Source organism: Armigeres subalbatus, chromosome 2, assembly GCF_024139115.2.
Source record: "Armigeres subalbatus isolate Guangzhou_Male chromosome 2, GZ_Asu_2, whole genome shotgun sequence".
Lineage (NCBI taxonomy): Eukaryota > Metazoa > Arthropoda > Insecta > Diptera > Culicidae > Armigeres > Armigeres subalbatus.
In genome coordinates, this window is record NC_085140.1 from 462,234,953 (window position 1) to 462,248,095 (window position 13,143).

General features: G+C 36.2%; 1 protein-coding gene across 1 annotated transcript in view; it reads right to left on the reverse strand.

Annotated features, from left to right (window-relative positions):
* The window catches only part of LOC134213876 (fibronectin type-III domain-containing protein 3a-like), a 193,536-nt gene extending 181,870 nt beyond the window's left edge, over positions 1–11,666 (reverse strand). Inside the window, exon 1 of the mRNA XM_062693315.1 lies at positions 11,377–11,666. The gene's annotated coding sequence lies outside the window, so the exon portion shown is untranslated. The remainder of the gene's footprint in view (positions 1–11,376) is intronic.
* Positions 11,667–13,143: the final 1,477 nt, after the last annotated feature.

Here is a 13,143-nt window from a genome sequence, read left to right on the forward strand (position 1 = left end):
GATTGAGCGAATAAAAGTTTTTGACGGAAAAGGTCAATTGTTGTATAAACCTTTATTCGTTTTTTATGAATGCTATGAAAGCAATTAAAAATGTTCAACACTATATCAGAATTCCTGACGAAAAATGCTGTGGTTCCTTTTATGATAATCAATCAGAAGCTGACAAATATCTCGGGTGCTCATGTCCTTCAACAGACATGTTTTGTATGCGGCATGGTTTAAATGCTTTAGAATGGTTTAAAAGTGACAACAAGTGGCGCAGGGTGACCACTTAATTTCTATTTTAAAATTCCCGCATATTTCCCGACTTTTTCACGATATTTTTTTGAAAAAATAATTTTGAAGATTTAAAACAAAAATTTATATTTTAATTAAAAAAAAAGTTAATGATTATATTTTATTTTAAAAGTACTTTTAATTGACGTTTGCTTTCAAATTTATTTAGTTTCATTGTCTCAGTCAATTCTTTGGCTAATTTAAGGTAAATTTTTATAACATCCAACATTTGAAAAAAGGAGTAACAGCGAAAGTCTATTCTTACCAGCACTTTGTTTATATATGTAGACGACTTAACTTTAAATATATTGAAGAATCCGTTGAAAGAATAAACATTTTTGCGTCTGCCAATATTATGGCATCCGTCTTCTCCAACACCTTCAAAGTTCAGAAATGAGCCAGCCTAGTGCTGCAAATCCTTTTATTATAGAGATCCTTTTATTATAGATCTGTTAAACTGCTGCAAATCACTTTAACACAAATAATAATAAAAATAACCTTCATGTTTTTTATTGCTTGCTTGATACAAATCTCTAGTTTTTTCCTCAATTTCCTCAATATTTTCAGTTCTCAAGACTAACTTTACCTCGACCAGTGATGTATTATTGATATGATTATTTCTACTATTGCTACATGTCCTGATCTCATTATGGCATCATAATTTATTATTTATGCCAATCCTTCCTTCATCCTTAAGCTGGTTTACGATCAAACACCGATCAATCACTTCTCCTGTAGAACGTTACCATGTGACAAAATTAAGATATCAACAACGAATGACCAGAGATTCTTGATATGTGTGAAATTGAACATAATTGGTTATCTCGACTACTGTCGACAAGTCTCCAGACAAATTTTGAGTCACTTTCAAGAGAATATCAATCAAGTATCTTCTTCAGGAATCCACAAGCTGCAACGAAATGCTAATTAGCTTTTCCATGGACTCTCGGAGATATCCTTGGTCTTAGAAACCTGCCGAAGTGTAGGTGGCATGTTGCTGCTTTCCATCATTACTTCCGACATTAAAGGATTCTGGTTTCAATATCATTTTCATTATACAGGGGTTGGACAGAATGATCGGGATGGGCAAAATTTTATCGAAATTCAAATGATCATAACTCTGTGAAAAATCAACCGATTTGTTTGGTTCTTACAGTGTTCGACTGAAAAATTAATCAAGTTTTGGAAAACTGGTTCAAATCCATGTTCAGACCGCTGGACACCGGAGTTAATCCGGATTATTTGAGGGCATGTCAAAAATGCTATTTTTTGGGCGCTTGAATTTTTGCTTGGGTGAAATATAGACTCTTTTTATATTTTTTACATAAACTAGAGCTCTTCCTGAGTTGATTGATATATTGATGTCCCAGATCGGACAACAAAAACCAGAGATATGGCCGTTTCCGTAGAATCCGTGAAACTGGTTCCACCCATTGTCGCATGCACGCTATTGTTCTAGTAGGCAGCGTTCTTGCACCAAGTGGTATCCTGTGGTTCTGAGCAAATATTTAAATCACAATTGTCCTAGACTACCGTCATACGCATATTTGTCGCATGTTTGATGTACATGAAAAAATTATGCGTGGAACGGCAGTAGAGGTGTGTGCTGGTCCGAAAATCGTCGGTGGCGACGACGCACAATGGTCGAATTCGTCAAATTTCACGACATAATTCGATAACTCGAAAACCATCCGTGTTAGAGTTCTTACGTCTTCAGACGAAATTATCTACAAGAAAAGATCTATTTTTGTTGTAAGTTGTCATTAGGCTGGCCCTTTTGTGACAAATTTTGTGAAACGTATTTTTCTAATCTTTCAAATTAGGGGGTCGTACTGTTCCACAAAATTTAATTCTAAACATTTTTGCCAAAATAATATTATTCTATCTCATACAAGTAATGTTTTATGACAAAGTTACTAAATTTAGATAGGGTGGTCCCAACAAACATTTGCGCATCTTTTGGTTATATAATATGGTTGCTGGCTTCATTTTGAACCATGTTATTTATTTTTGGGTTTATTACACCAAATTGCGAAAATCCAGTGGGTAATAAATGTGTTTTACATGGAATTGCGGAATTTTCATTCAAAAACTAATACGATCATCAAACAAAAGTGGACAAAGATGGACAAATGAGATGTCATGGATTTCATTGGCCTGAATGTATAGTTTTTGCTACTAACTGCAGTATAAAGCTCAGAAAAATGACATTTTTCGTGAAAAAAACGCTCATAACATGCTTGAAAATGAAGCTAGCAATCATATTATAAAACCAAAAGACGCGCAATACATTTTACAAAATTTGTCACAAAAGGGCCACTCTAATGACAACTTAAAACAAAAACAGATCTTTTCTTGTAGATAATTTCGTCTGAAGACATAAGAACTGTAGCACTGATGGTTGTCGAGTTATCGAATTATGCCGTGAAATTTGACGAATCCGCCCATTATGCGCTGTCGCTACCGACGATTTTCGGACCGGCGCTCACCTCTACTGCTGTTCAACGCATAATTGTCCCATGTAAATTAAACATGGGACAAATATCAGGGCTGGTAGCGATAAATGCCGTTCAAAATAGTGACTTAGTGACCAACGATGACGAAAAAAGTGACCAAATAGTGACTTTCAAATGCAGAAAAAGTAACCAAATAGTGACTTTTGTATGAAGTGTTAACCAGGGGCCTGTAGCATAATCGAAATTTTACTAATAATATTAGTAGAGTAGCTTGTAACTTTTATTTTTCCGTTGCATAATGAATCTACAAGTATCAATTTACAAGTCTAATATTACAAGTAAAGCGCACTAATAATATTAGCAGAATTTACAAGTAACTGTTGCACAACGAAAATACAAGTACAAGTTATTAGCGTTGGCTTGTGGTTTCTTTTACAAGTATGAATGGTGCTGTAATTTAATTTACTAGTAGCTTTTATTTTATTATTTCAGCTGTTCAAAGTAAATATAGGGTTTCTTACCCCATTCCCGGCCTAACATGCGTACGACTGCATTATTCAATTGATATTTATGACAGGAAGCAACTTTTCCTGAATTTTGTGGGCTGTATAATACTGCATTAGGGTTCACTTCTGCTTAAAAAATAGCTATTCGTGCTAAATATCGTTCAAGAAAGCTTTTATTTGATTTAAATTAACGAGGTGCAGCACTCATTTCAGTCATAGCGATTTCCATTCGGCATATCACAAAAACCAGTTCCCGGCCTAAGCAAAATTTCACTCAATCTCTCAACATTTCTCTCTCGGGACGGTAGAAAATGCGACGTAAACAAAAATATGCACGTTCCACGACAACAAGATGCCAGATGGTATCATGCAGAATCATTTTTATTTGGTTGAGAAGATATATTTACTCATCCATTTTTTTCCAAATACTTAAAAACAATATTTTTTTCACCTTTTGAAATCGAGAAAATTATAAATAACATGATAGCGTCAACATATTAAACAGTTTTCCTATCAACGATGAAGGATCATTTTCATTCTCCTGGCCTTTTGGCAGCACGGTGCGGCTAGAAGTTTTTGGGCCGAGGTGATTTTTTGTCCGATTTGAGAATACATTTTTAAATGTATTCTAATTATGTTTAAATAAGTTCTAGTGATACGTTCTAGTGATTAGATTGAAGTGCGTGGGTGGAGCATTATGGTGTGGTGATTAAAAGCTTGAAGCAATGATTGTAACGAGCACTAGGACGATTTTCAGGTAGGTGTTTATTTGATGATACCGTTTTGTAAAAGTGGAAAGAATCACTCCGGCTCAGTGGTGTGGCATCGGAGAGTGAGATTTTGAAATCTACATTTTTATTTTCTACAATTGGATCAATTAGGAGTAAAACAAGCGATTGAAAGATATTGAATATTGTGAAAAATAAATGGGAGACTTTTAAAAAATTATCAATCATAAACCTACGGCTTCCAAACAGTATAAATCATTAGTTTTCTGTGTAGTAAGCCGGGAACCGGGTCCATAGGCCCAAGTAGTGATTTACCCTACATCGTTTTATTGTTTTTAACGACTTAACAGAGAAAGAAACTAAATTTCTCGTTCTAATACAACTAATACAACTGAGAGTAATGATTTTTTCAAATTACTCTGGAGAAAGCAGAAATACTTTAAGTGCTTACATCAAGTATTCAAATAATGGGGCGCTAACTCAAAAGTGGGTACAGTTTTCGCTTAAAACCGTTAATTATCCCAATAACCCAATTTTGTGTAAAATTACTTTTCTATTACTACGTAGTTTACCTTAATCCACGTAAAAACATATTACCCCTAGTAGTTACCCAAAGTTTAGTAACTCTAGTTTACCTAAAGTTGACTTCATTCAACTCAAATGTGAGTTGTTGTATTGAACAATCTCAGGTGGGGCAATGAATTTTTGCCCTATTTTTGACGCAATCATGGAAAAGAAAGGAAAAACTACTTTTTTTTAAATAAAATTTGATGCGATATTATCATCATTTTGAACTAAAATGTTGAGATGATTTATCTGTCAATAAATCGCCTGAATTCCTAATAATTTCAACAATTTCAATTATTGGACTAAAAACAAAATTTAAACCCGCATAAGTCTCGCAAAACATGTAAAATGAAACTCGCAAGTACGAATCGCCCAAATTAAAACTTATGTCAATCTCAATATCCACCTATAAAACCACGTAAAAATCACTCCAGTGTGCATTACTTTTTCTTTGTAAAAAATGCCAATACTAAGAAATCGGATTGAACCGCGGAATCAATTAATTAAAGAGAAGGATAATAAATTCGTGTTCCGTGTATATCTATCGCAGTATTCTATGCACAAACTTGCAGAAAAACATAAAGCCGTATTTACAGTGGACTGTTGGATGAATTTTGACAGTTAAATGAACCTGACAGACTTTTCATTTCAACCTTACTAATAATACAAGTAAGTACTAATATTATTAGTTGGCGAATCACTTTTATGCAACACAAATTACAAGTACTTGTAATTTTTTGACTTGTAACTTGCAACTTGTAGCTAATATTATTAGTCTGATTATGCTACAAGGCCCAGAGGTAGTGAGCTGAATTGCATTTGCATTGTCACTGTGTAACTCGTAGTGGATTGGAAACTAGTGATATATTTTTTTTCAAATCATTATCTAGAATGCTATCAGAAATCAAGAAAAGACAAAAATTACAAAAGCATGAGGATTACTACTGCTGGCCGTGCCCATCTTCACCGTAACTATGGAGAGGGATTTTAAATAATTAATAACAACATTTTTATTAATAACAAATTTGAATACATACAGTGCCCATTTGCCATTCGAGCCCCTGATCTCGGTTGCCCGTGAACCGATTTTACTAAAAAAAATACCAGGACTCAGATATAACATGAATTTTACCATACCTATGTTTCGACCGGCGCCAAATCCGCGCCGACTGAAATCAAATACGCGACCAATCCAATTCGCGCGAAAAATATCAATTTTTGTTATCACAATTTACTGAACGCTTTCTCTTCCAGTAAAGTAAAGTAAAACTGATTTTCTGCATGATTTTACCACATTGAAAAAGAACAAAGAAAATATCCATTAGTATCACATCCCACCAACGTTCCAAAACTAAGCAAACAAGAATGAAGCAGTCTATATTTCTATAATCAAAGTTTTATAAAGAAAATTATTGTTGCAGCTTTGTTGTAATTGTGGATCATTGTCTAATGATCGTAAAAATTAGGTAATAAAATAATGTAAATTCGTTTTTCGAACAAAACATCTGTAAACAAATTATTTGAATTCATTAAAAATATAAAAATTATTTGGATTTATATCCAGAGAAAAATAATTCAGAATATAACAATCTAACAAAGATGCTCAAGTTTCGTAAAATGTGATCCAAAATCTTGAATTTGATGCAGGAATAGCTTTGGAAAACTCTGAAGATTTTTTTTCTAGAAATTTCAGCAGAAGTTAAATTTCTGTGGAAAGCCTTGTGAAAACTTTTCAGAAATTGTGCAGAAAATACTTCAATTCTTGTGAAATCAATCTCCAGGAGTTCTAACGAATGTCAGCACAAAAGCTTCCGGAAATTCTTTTTTATCATAAATTCAAGGAGGAATATTTTACAGACATTCCTGCTGTCCTTCAGGAATTCTCGCGGGAATTGCAACGTTATTTTTGATAAAAAAAATTCCGGGAATCCCTGAAAAAAATCTTCCAAATTATAAGCGGATTTATTCATGAATTCCGGTGGAAGTCGCTTTGAGAATTCCTGTAGATATTATTTGGTGAATTCATAAAAAACCCACCCGAAAATTATTTCCCAAATTCAAGGCGGAATTTCACACAAATCTTTGCGCTACAAAAATTTCAGCAAAAGTTCCTCCAAGAGAAAAAAATCAAATTTTTCGGACCTGTCATAAGACGAGTTTATTATCTTGTATCTTGACAGATACGTATTTCGATCTCAAAAGTAAGGCCGTCTTCAGTGTCTCGTACTTGACTCGACTTGCCAATTAAGTGGTGGAATTCAATGGGATTGTATAAACTCGTCTTATGACAGGTGAAAACATTCCACTGAAAAGCTCAAAATAATTTTCTTATCAAATTTTTCGGAGCAGAATTCAGCAGACTGAAAAAGAATCCCATCGTATCAAATCAAAAAATCAACGAGAACCACTTTCTGAATAATCCGTAAAATACAATTTCTGAATAAGTCAAGGAACTTTTTAATGTTTTAAATTTTTGTATGGACCCTGCTTCTTTCTAGACGAATGCTATGAAAACAATACAAAAGCTTCAATACTTTAAGAAAATTTTTAATTCCTGACAAAAAGAAAATTTCTAATTCCTGACAAAAAAAAATCGAACAATGATGGTATGTATCATGCTGTGTGGTTCGCCGTAAAGGGGTTAATCAATAAGAAACTAGGAAATACCTCAGCACTATGTCAAAATTGACGTGACAAAAAATGAATATTCAGAAACGATGAAAAATGACCACAAGTGAAGATCTTGCACTAATAATGCTTGCTAAACGAGTGCTCAAGAGAATAATGCATTCAATAATGACTTGAAAATATCCAAATAATTGGGTAAGCAATGACTTCAAACGTGAAGTCCTCTTCTCAACTACATTTCGCTATCGAAAACAAAATTCTACACACTCAGTTTTTATTTCTGCAGCTCGGCAAAAATCCGCACAGCCGTGCGCCAGCAAAATAAATAACTGATATTCCGGCAAAAATAGTGTTTGTTAGCTGATTTTCGGCAAATTATTTGCTGATTATCAGCAATTTTGACAGAAATCTCGGCAAAAAACATATTTGCTGGGGCACGGCTGTGCGATTCTCGGTAAAAGTTCAACATTTTGCTGAGATCTCGGTAAAAAAATTAAGTGTGTACGCTTCTTATTTATTAAATTTCCACCCAAAACTAAATCCGCGTGAAGCCTTAAAATCCGCATCAAATCCGCGAAACCCGCATAGTCGTTACAATCCTACGCTTTGTATACGGAGTTGTCTAAACTTATGCCCAAGCATCGCTGTGTGGTCTGCATACAGGCCTCTCGATCCCGACGTCCATGGTTCGAACCCATCTTTCATTAGACGGCCCTTTGAAATATATGACGATTTCTTGTGGTAAACTTCAATAAAGGGTTTGATTGAAATTCTTGCGGTCAGCTTCCTCAATGCAGAATAAATTCTGACTTATCTTGCCTTTCAATTTTTGTTTTCGAGACTATTATTGAATGCTGAAGGATCACAAGACGGATTTCACAATCATAAACGATTTTAATTAACTTTACGTCATCGACACCATATTATCGTTAATTATTCTCCCTGGCGTAGAAAAACCTCGCTCGACGTTGTTGTCACGGGATGTAGCTAAAGCTATTTTCATTATTTTAGTCACCTTAGGGTATTTACGCACAATCGTTTTTAATTAAAAAGCCAGGTTCCAGTACTCCTCAACTTTTGTCTTCAGCACTTCGTCTTTTGACAACCTTTATTCATGGAGAACATAGTTCACATGAACTATAAGTAACCTGGCGATTCCCACAATACACTTGATACAATTTCTCAAATTTGTATATTTTGTAAACAGATTTACATTTGATTTGGTTGATGATAATGGTAGGTACAAATGATTTTTATTTTGAACTTTTTTTTACAAACGGCGGTGCGAAAATAGTGACTTTAGTGACCATTTTCCGAAAAATAGTGACTTTAGTGACTTTTGGATGCAAATAGTGACTTTTTAGTGACTTGGCTCAAAATAGTGAACAAGTCACTAAAAAGTGACTCACTACCAGCCCTGAAATATGCGTATGCCGGTAGTCTAGGACAATTGTGATTTAAATATTTGCTCAGAAACACAGGATACCACGTGGTGCAAGAACGCTGCCTACTAGAACAATAGCGTGCATGCGACAATGGGTGGAACCGGTTTCACGGATTTTACGGATACGGCCATATCTCTGGTTTTTGTTGTCCGATCTGAGACATCAATATATCAAGCAACTCAGGAAAAGCTCTAGTTTATGTAAAAAATATAAAAAGAGTCAACATTTCGCCCAAGCAAAAAATACAAGCGCTCAAAAAATAACATTTTTGACATGCCCTCAAATAATCCGGATTATCTTCGGTATCCAGCGGTCTGAACATGGATTTGAACCAGTTTTCCAAAACTTGATTAATTTTTCCGTCGAACACTGTAAGAACCAAAGAAATCGGTTGATTTTTCACAGAGTTATGGTCATTTGAATTTCGATAAAATTTTGCCTGTCCCGATCATTCTGTCCTACCTGTGTACATTCGACAAAGCCGGATATTTCAAATAGTTTCAAACGTTACGTGGAAAAACATATGTATTTAAAACAGTGAATTTTTTTTTTCATTTTGTACACTAGAATAGTTATACACGATTTAATGAAAATAACACCTGATGACTAATTTTCCCGATTTTTTGTATAATTTCAAGAAATTCCCCGGATACCAGACGAGCCAGCCTCGGTCTGAAAGTCTCGATAATAAAGACAAAAAAAAATTTCCCGCATGGACATTTAATTCCCGCATTTCCCGTTTTCCCGATTTACTGGCCACCCTGAGTGGCGCCACTTTCCTTAGCGCCTGTAAATATCCGAAAAATAATGTGAGTAGTTGACTTCAAACGTAAATTTTGTTCTCAACAACATTTGCTAACGAAAATTAATCCCATCTAGATAGACATAAAACTAATTTTCAAATGTACATTCTTAGATCCAGCATTTTATTTGTTACACTTTCACCTAAAACTAAATCCGCGCCAAATCCGGACGAAGCCCTGAAATCGTTATGTAAATCCGCGAAAACCGCGAAAATCGCGAGATCCGCATAGTCATAACAACCCTGGATCCGACAGATATTCTTTTTGGAATACATACTTCCTGGATTTTTTTTTTATGAAAATTCCTCCTACAAATTCACTTAAAAATAATTTAAATAATTCCTCCAACGATTCCTTTATAAAATCCTCCGGAAATTCCTTCGAAGTTTCTTCTCCAGGTATTCGCTTAGAATTTTAATACGGATATTTTTTCCGGATTTTCATTCAGGAATTCCATTGGGATTGGATATTCCTTCAGGAATTCAGTGTAAAATTACTTAGGTAATTTTCGGATATTCAGAGAATTCTTCTGAAATTTCTGTGGAAATACATTCTAAATATACTTTAGAAATCCCTTCGGAACGTCATTTAGAATTTCCTCAAATAATTTTCGATGGAATTCCTAAAAGAATTTTCAAAGTAATGCCTAAAGGAATTTCTGAAGCAAATATTAAAAGAATTTCCGAAGAACTCCTAAAGGAATTTTCGAAAGAATACTTAAAGGAAATTTCATGAGAATTCCTAAAAGAACTTTTGAAGGCATATTTAAAAGAAATTCTGGGAGAATTTTCGGAGGAATCCTTTCGGAATTCTTTCTGAATTTTTTTAAGGAATTTATTCGGAAATTCCTTTAAAAATTTATTAGGAAATTATGGCGCATGATTATTATGGTCATAAAGCAACATTTATGGGCCGTTTACATATTCGCTAATTCTAGCAAACACCAGTTTCTATTAACAACAAAGGCAGGCTAAGTTCCAGTTGAAACGTAGAGCCATTGGAAAAGAAGTAACAGGGATTGTCATCCGCTAATAAGCTTTTACATTAGGCTAATTTCGTGCTAGTATGTCGGATGGTGCATTGTCTGCTAAAATTAACGAATATGTTAACATGTTTAGGAATGATTCATATTGTGGGTATTCCATCAATGCTACGTGTGCGTGTAAATCTTTGAATTACAGTTTACGTTTCACTCTCATGCATGTAACTAAATTTTGCATATATAACCTGTTTCGATTGCACGGCCGGCAGATAATAAGCATCACCCTCAATAACAACAAAAATGATTGTCCCCTCAGTCCGGACGCTAATGGAATGTAAATACACAGCCTTTCGGTTTCAAGTAAACGATATGGATTGCATTGGAATCCTCGAAATAGAATTACTGATATTTGATAACCAGAAATAATGAGACATTGGAGCGAAAATGACCGTCTTCGTAGCTCCATTTTCACCCCCATCTGCCAATTTTTCCCAGCTGCCAGAAAATCGCCCACACCTTCCCACCTCCCTCTCTTGGAAGAAACGCCCACATGAGATCAATCGCGTCTGAAGTCGCATATCCTGTTGGAAAAATACTGGGTTGGAAAGCAGGGAGATCCTACTTACGCACTGCTTCCTACCGGATGTTCCTGAGCAGCAACTTTTTATTAATATTCCAATCGATTCACCAGCTCTCATAATCCAAAATGCATTTCCATTTTCTCTTTCCCTGGTGCATCATGTCTGGCATATTATTTTTTGTCCACGTCCACGTCTTTTCGTAGAGGAACTGCCCACAACGCTACTAACAGACACGTCCCAGACTCATAGCTCAAAATGCCACCTAATCTAATTTCCAGATTAAACACATTCACTGTACGGTCTCCAGACGAGACATGAGCCAAAAAAAAAGTCCCAACCCTACCGACAGCCCACCACCAGGAACGAATCCATACGGACAAACCATATTTCACTTGGTTACTTACACGGGCAGCGGCTCTACCAGCCGGAACAAAGCACTTGACCTCGCGGACCGGTTCCACTGGACATTTTGACCTCAATCACAACAAATCCGGGCACAATTTTCACCGTAAATTCACACAATTTTTTCCTCAAAAATCCCGGACTGACTTTACATACACTTTTTAGCTTTGACGACGATGACACGAAAGAGAATTGCATGAAACTGGCCGACGACGACGGATCACGGATTGACGTATCAGAAAACGCAACCAAAAGCAGATTTTCCTCTTTTTGACTTGCTTCGGTCGGAAAACCGCGAGACTGTGTGCGTGTGACTTTTGTGCATCGTTGCTCGAACGATGGGTGTTGGACTGATGGGTCGAAATTGCCAAAGTTGCGGTCGAGGGGCTTCAAATTGACTGATGCATACAATGCCATCTGAATTTCAGCTTTGGTAGCTAGAATGTTTCATTGTGTTTCATGAGCAGCGATGCCAGATTTGAAGACATGGTTTCAATTTGTTGACGACTACAGCTGTTAAAAAGTTTTGTTTCTTTACTCAAAGGCTCAAAGCTTTGATTTCTTTGATAATTTATTAAAGTGATTTTTAAATTAACACAAAATTTTATATGCATTTAATTAAATCCATTACATCTCCCGAAAGGTCAACAGATATTGTAAGATAGTTTTGGACTCGGTTTTGGGATATTCTGGGTCATTCACACTGTCTTGGAGTCGGGTTTGCAGGAACTATGTCCAAGGGCTTAACGACAACACCCCAAGCGTCTGCGAGTTACAGAAATCTGCCTAGGGTTGGTGGTGGTGACCCCGTGGTGGGGTCTAGCAGTGGGGTCTGAAAGTGTCCGTAAGCAGACTTGTGGGGTTTGAGTATATTACCATCAGCGAGTGATTATACATTAACACCTCAGCGTGTCGATCAGTGCGCAGCAAGCCATGACTCGGCCTCTTCTGGTCAGACCTCCGTAGCGTGCACACGCACCCACGGAGAGCTGCCGTCATTGCATTTCGCTCCGGCCATTTGGGGCCACACATTTTGGCGATCTTGCCCGGTTATTTGTTGGATCCTGACGCTTATTTCAAAAGGTGAGTTGAATTCAATTGGTAATTTGATAATATGTTAAAATATCTGATGATTAAAAAAAACATAATGCAATGGGTTTTTATTAATACAAAGCGCGTCTGGGAGAACGCTGCAAAATGGATTGTGGTTTAGAAAATCACAAAGCGTGTCTGGAAGACCGCTGGAAAATGGATTGTGGTTTGAAAAATCACAAAGCGCGTCTGGAAGACCGCTGGAAAATGGATTGTGGTTTGGAAAATCACAAAGCGCGTCTAGAAGACCGCTGGAAAATGGATTGTGGTTTGGAAAATCACAAAGCGCGTCTAGAAGACCGCTGGAAAATGGATTGTGGTTTGAAAATCACAAAGCGCGTCTGGAAGACCGCTGGAAAATGGATTGTGGTTTGAAAAATCACAAAGCGCGTCTGGAAGACCGCTGGAAAATGGATTGTGGTTTGAAAAATCACAAAGCGCGTCTGGAAGACCGCTGGAAAATGGATTGTGGTTTGGAAAATCACAAAGCGTGCCTGGAAGAGCTGGAAAATGGTTTGTGGTTTGAAAAACCACAAAGCGCGTCTGGAAGACCGCTGGAAAATGGATTGTGGTTTGAAAAATCACATAGCATGGGCCACCGCTGGTTTATGGTTTGCAATACCACAAGGCGTGTCTGGGAGACTGCCGAGAAAAAAAGTTGACAATCTAAAAAATCT